This window comes from Varanus komodoensis, unplaced genomic scaffold (assembly GCF_004798865.1).
Source record: "Varanus komodoensis strain SLA01 unplaced genomic scaffold, ASM479886v1 scaffold93, whole genome shotgun sequence".
Lineage (NCBI taxonomy): Eukaryota > Metazoa > Chordata > Lepidosauria > Squamata > Varanidae > Varanus > Varanus komodoensis.
In genome coordinates, this window is record NW_025336635.1 from 1,566,063 (window position 1) to 1,572,889 (window position 6,827).

The following is a 6,827-nucleotide window of genomic DNA, read 5'->3' on the forward strand; positions in this document are numbered from 1 at the left end:
TTGATGTAAAGGGAAATACATGTCAGTTCCAAGGCCACTCATAACAAAGAATAAACCATCAATTTAAAACAAGCAATGCCAGCACAGCAACTAAAGTAGCAGTATGAGGTCAGCAATAAAACTGTCAACAACAGTGTGGTGTAGTGGTTTGAGCACTGGGCTGGGGCTTGGAATCTCTCCGTGGTCTAGTCTCTCCTCAGCCACGCTCCTCACTGGGTGGCTTTGGGCTTGTCATGTTCAGCCTAGCCTACCTCACAGGGTTGCTCTGAAAGTAAAATGGAGAGGAGGATTGTGTAAGCAGCCTTGGATTCCTTACAGGAAAAAGTGTGGAATATCAATATACTAAAATAAGGAAATAAATGCATGGCAAAAATGCACACATCATTAAAAAATTATTCATGAAATGCTGTGGAAATTAAAACAGTCTTCATCTGTCAGAAAGCAGTTTGTCAAGTAAGCATAGCCAAGCTGTTGCCTGAGGAGGTTTTCATAATTGGTGAGCGGGGACTGAATAGGTCTGAATTCTGCTGGAGACTTTCTGACGGGCTGACTCCTTTGGAAGCAGCTGCTTCTTCAGCTGCAGGACTCCGAGTGCCAAACCACAGGGATCAAAACAAGCCCCTCATGCTGGGGCCAGGCACACCCCATGGGCCAGTGCTGGTGAGATATACAAGCAGAGGGTGCCTCTGGCCAGTCCAAGGAGTCTCCCCTAATTCTTGGGGTTTTTTAAAAAGGAAATATAGGATGTGGCCTTAAACACTGTTCTCATGTTCCACTGGCTTTCACGCAGCCTCTGTGAGCTGGTTGGCACATAATGAAAACCTAGAGTCATACTTGAATCATGTGTTGCGGTTGGTGTTGGATTGCGGGTTGTTATTCCATCCAAACCCTGCAACTGTGGTTTCACTATGGACTGTTAGCCACAAACAACTCAGAGTTCACAATCCAAGCCCATTTGCTCAACACTTCTGAGGAAAAATTGAAAAAGAAAATAATAAAATCACTAGCCAGTTGATCACTCTACATCCAGGTTATGCTTTCATTTAGCTAAGAAACTCAGCATTAAATATCTGAAGAAAGATTTGATTTCTATTTTATTGTTGGGTGCTACACAAGCTTTTATCCAAGGCTGGAAAGGTGATGGTATCCCTTGGGATTTGGCTCTGTTGGAGAAACTGACGGGCAAATTAGGTATCTAAAAGACCATCTAGATATCAATACATTTGAGTGTAGTTGGTCTCCATTTATCCAATTCATTGACCAAAAAGAAGATGGACTCTAATCTGCCCCAGTGATACATGGCAGGATATGGACAAACATACTTTGCTCTAAGAGATTTGGATGGTAAGATTTTCTGAGAGATTTTTGACTTTGAGATTTCTTCTCTCTGGCAAATAATCTTCACACTCCTGTTATAATTGGTAACAGAGGCATGTGTTTATAAATGTGAACTCCTGGTTCATATTTGTTTTTAATTATTAGTAAACAACCTGGTTGTTGTTTTAATAAAGATGAAACAAAAAAAAAGAGTTCACATGTTTTATTCCTGGGTTGTGAGCAACCATAGTAAAACCACAGTGCCAATGTTTACACATAACAATAACCCGTTCTCTAGAATTCTCATTAAACAAGCGCTGGAGAGCAGGTGGGCAGACAGAGGGCTCACCAGCTAACACAGTGCCTACGCTCACTTTGGGAGCGTCCAGGTGGAGGGTTTGTTGAGTAATCCCTGTGGAGGTGCTGTACAGGTACCCCAGCCTTCTCACCTTCGTGCCTTTGTCTATAGCAAGCCAGAAGAAATGATGCAAAGACATGGGAGGGGTAAGAATGAAAGACAACAGTGGGAGAACCTGCTACAGATTGCAGTAAATGAGGAGGGCAACAGTGCAATAGAAAGTATTCTCTGGAAACATCCTTGGTATGGGCTACCCAAAAATACCTTGTGCTTTGCCTGGAGGACCCCAAGACCCAGCACATGATGTATGGCCTTTGTGGGGAAAGAGAAACTTGCAGGTCTGTGCACAACTGCCCTTTGTGGTCAGTGCCCTCAGCTACTTTTCAGAGCATAGCCCTAGGCAGCAGAGGGCTCTCCGATTCCCGCTCTCCGATTCAAGTTGGCCGGCAGCTCCCCTCAACAAGGAAGGCCTATAAAGCTTCTGTTTCCAGCCCGGGTCTTACCTGGACAAGCCTAGACTTTAGTGCCTCTTGGTTTGTTCCCTGACAGCCTCTCCCAGCCGCCGACAAGCTGGCCATTATGAATGGCCAAAACATAAGAAATGCATCATCAAAAAAGAGGATAAAGAGAACAGCGTTCTGCATAACATCAGCACATGCCACTTGATGTTTAGCTGGATCTTTAGGCATGGTCAGCATTGGAACAGAAATACAGCTCATCTCAGTACAGTGAGGAAGGTCTGGACTACATGCCTCCTCCACCTGCCTGTTCAGGGGCTGAATGGGGATGCCCAGCAGTTCTTATGGTGCTGTCTTGTTACGCTGGAATTGGCCAGCCCAGCCCTTTGCACAGAGGACTGACCTTCGTAAAGAGGACACACGGCCACCCTACCTGGGGCCTGGCTGCCGCTTGTTAATTCACCCTAGCTCCACTCTGACGTGCTCCCTGGCCTTCTTGCATCATTGCAGTGTTTATATAAGAACCAGAGAAGAGCCTCGGGGCCAGACCAGTGGTGCACGTGGCCCAGCATTCTGCTCACCTGGTGGACCACCAGCTGCCCACAGGAAGCCCCCAAGCAGGACACGAGCATGGCAACTCCCTCCTGCCCATGCTCCCCAGCAACAACATAGATCCATCTCATCACAGAGTTATTCCTTGGATCAGCTCCTCAAAAAGATGATGAAATACACAAGAGTGGGGGAGGGGAGGGGAGGGGAGGGGAGGGGAAATCTGTGAGAACTGGGTCAACGGACACATCTGGACTTGCTTCTTTCTTGCCTTTCAGTTGTGGGAAGTTCGGCTTATTACCTGGCTTCTGGGTCTTGCACCTTATCCCTCCTCAGTGGTGTGGGCCAGATCAGCAACTAAAAAACCAGGAGCTATAAAACATATGACCACCCCGACAAATTTGAAGAACAGGCATATTCAGACTTTGAAAAGTCTTTAACAAGAAGAAACACACTGCTCAGATAACCTCCCTTCGGCAGTCCTTGCTCTGGTAACCTCCCATTTGGACTGTTACCACATGGTATTTGCGGGGCTGCCTCCAGAGATGACCTGGGGATGCCATCTGGCACTTGATGTAGCAACAGAGGTTTTAACTGGGCCCAGGTGTTGTGATCATATAACACTGGCTCTTCCCCCTGCTTAGGATCAATTTTGGACCCAATGCAAAGTGTTGGTTTTGACGCAAAAAGTGTGGGGCCTCAGCATCTAAAGGGACTCCAGTTCCCATACGTACCTATCCATGATAGACCAAGAGTATCACTGGAGGCCCTTTCTGAATACTCTTTCAAGGCGCACCTGTCCGACACACTATCACCTTCCAAGGATTGGCAAAGATTTCTTAGTTCTAGGCTTTTAACATTTGTACTATTGTTGAACATCATACAAGTCTGACACTAATAATGCTAAATCTGTTTGTGGCAGTTGCACTGCTTTAACTCTTAGATTGTTTTGAGTTCTGCCCATGCCTGGCTGCTGCTATTTTTTAGTCCCTATTCTAGTTTTAATGTTGGGTATTAGTATTTTGACTGTATTTATGTATTTTAAACTTTGAATGAGGTACATCATTCAAACAACTACAGACAGACAAGCAACACAGAAGCAGGTTAGTAAAAAAAAATAATAATTACAACCAGTTGCAGAGGGGCATATCTTGTGTTTCGAGCAAATACTTGTGCAGAATCCCAGACCACTTTGGGAGGGATCAGTGTGGAAATGAGGGTGGGTTCAGTACTGAACCCCATAAACACCTTGATCTGCCTGGACGTGGATTGGTTAGAATTTTTTTTTTAAAGTTACGCATTTGTAGTCTGTTATTAGGGCTTGCAAAATTGTCTCAGGCAATCTGCTTACCCACACCTCCTCTTCAGCAATGCAGAAATTGGCACAACCCCCGGAGGAGGGTTTGCTTACCTCCCTTTCAGACCTGATGCCCAACAAGCCTCAGCCAGTGTGGCTGGTATAGGGAAAAGACTCGCATCCTGCCTTTGGGTGCCCTCCAGGTTCAAAGTCCTGCAGAGTCATGACATTCCCTGGACGTTCAGTGGAGCCAACTCATAATCTCTCTGCTTCCACTGCCCCACTTTGTGCAGCGATAAAATGGGTGCAGGGAGGGAAAGGAAAGACCTTGTTGCTTTTATTTTCTGTGAGTTTGATGAGGAAGAGGGATCAGAAGAACAAACAGAGCTATGTTGCCCGAGGGGACAGAGACAAACAGGTCCTTGCCGGGCCCCACCCTTGGGTGCTTGTGCACTCTTAAAGCAGCAGCATGGCCTCAGGGGCAAGAGTTTTCCTCAGATCGCTGTGGATGCCTCCATCTCAGAGTTAAATCGCACGCAGGATCATTTGCTAAGAACAGTCATGAACAAAGGACGGGTGTTTTAATAAGTCTAGCTTGATCGTGTGGACTGGGATGATTTTCCCCTTCCCTCGACCAAGCCGACTTGCTGTTAGAGTTCACAGAATCCCAGACTGGGCCGTGGCTGCAGGGGACACCGGTCGGTGGGTCGGCACAAGTGGAGCTAATGCTTGTGTTTGCCTGAGCGGGAGGCAGGCCTTCTGCCCACCCTCGTCTTTCAAGGAATGCGACCCACCGCTCCCTCCCTCCTTTATGAACATATGTCATAACATTAAGGGGGCCTATTATGAATCCCCAGAAAGGACAGAATACATCACACACACTGAAGAAAGAGGACCACAGTAGAGTGTGCATTTGCCAATTTGTAGTTTTGCATGCAAACTCAGAAATAGTAATGACGACTGAAATATAACTGTCGCATAGCATAGGGCGACTTCTGTGCCCATCTGTCTGGGCTGTTCTCCTGTTGCTATCTATGGATGGACAACAGCTGGATGGCTCCTTGTCGTTAAATGGGAATGGGAGAGGACAGCCCAGCTGACTGAGGACAGTCCTCTACTGAAGAGGACGCATGCATTTCTAGATGTGCATCTGTAGGATGGGGGATGCACTGGATCTTTCTTGGTGACTCACAAGAGGCCACCACAAGTCATGCCGTGGCTCTCATGAGAAGGAAGGTGGCCATCTGAGCCTAGTGTAGTCGATCTAGGATGGGAGGCGTCTCAGTGCTAAGCTCCACCTTATCTTGCCAACTGATCAGCTTCCTGGTCTCCCTGAGGATTCATGGGCCACACAACTCCCAAACACACGTTCAGATGGCCAAGCCCACGGCTGACTGTGTCTTGCGGGGGTTCCCCCCCAGTCCCACGTGGGCTTTAGAGCCAGAAGATGCACCCATTTCTAAAAGTGCCTAAGCAACCAAGCCCCCAGACACTGCCAACTGACCAGGAAAAACCAGGAAGATGTAATTCTGTGCTTTTAAGAGAAGCTCAATTTGCTGAAATCAGCAGCTGGCGCTTTATTTGCAGCTTGGAGAGAGATGATCACGAAAAGTGCAGGAGGAACAGCCTGTAAACAAAAAATCTGGCAATCCCAGGGCAACCAACACTGCCCATACCCTGGCTTTTAAAAAATGCACACAGAGACTTTTTTAAAGGCTTGAATGTGTTACTGGCTTAAAAAAAATGTTCATTTGCTGTTATACCTCTGAGCATGAGAACGAAACATCGATCTTTTCTGGCAAATTTCCCTCCAGCTGAATTCACCAGACAGTTCTTCCCCCACCCTAGCTATGGCCATCAGAAGGAAGGGGCGGGGGGGAATCCAGTGCTGGCTTTCCAAGGGCAAACAGCTCCAGAGTTTGGTTTGCTGCTTTTATCTCCACACACAGCCCCCGGGGCCCACACTGCTTTCCCCATGGGGACATGGAACTAATGCTGGCTAGTTTCATTAACTGAGCACAAACTCTCCGCAGGTGGGTCTTTTCACTTTTTTTTTTTTGGGTGCGAGTTTCGTTGTCTTTAAAATTTCTCACGCAGCCCTCCCTCCCCTTCAGTGCCGCCCCGACTGTCTCCAAGCAGCACATGCTAGGATGACTCAAGTTTCACTACTGTCGACGCCGTTTAATCCTGTTCAGACAAGAACCTTCAGCCAAACTGAATCTGAAATATTCACATGAAACGCAGCAGGGAGAGGGGAGAAATGCCAGCCACGGGGCCATTCGGCCCAGGCGTGGGCTCACCGGAGGCTTGCTCAGTTCGCTCCTTCTGTACGCTTTGTTTTATTTGTTTGGTTAGACTCCCCGTGCTCTACCAATGTTTCCTGTGTTGCCAAAGATGAGAGTATGTACTCAGGATCCTGAACAGTCACAGCATCTGTGCTGGCTGGATCTTAAGAGCAGACCCAGCGGGGCAGTTCTCTGTTCTACTTCTTAGCACATGAATATCCCCTTTCTTCTATCGCCCAAATAGAGGGGCCGGGGTGGCATTTCCTGGTGGGATTCCTTGCAGGTAGCGAGTTCGCATCAGTCAGGTGACTGCCGTTACCTGGCCCTTCAGACCTATCTGGGCCCCCCAGCCTTTTGAGGCAGTGGGCGCCTTCAGGAACTGGAGAAACTGGTGGGGCGGCAGGAAAAGTGCCTATTCGGCAGGTTGGTCCTTTCCCTGGCCGCTGTGTCTACGGATCTTGGCCTGCATCCTAAAACAACAGTGTTACGCAGTTGGAAGGATACATGCTCACTTCCTATAATGCAGTGGACTGTGGACCTTAAAACACTTGTGATATATGAAC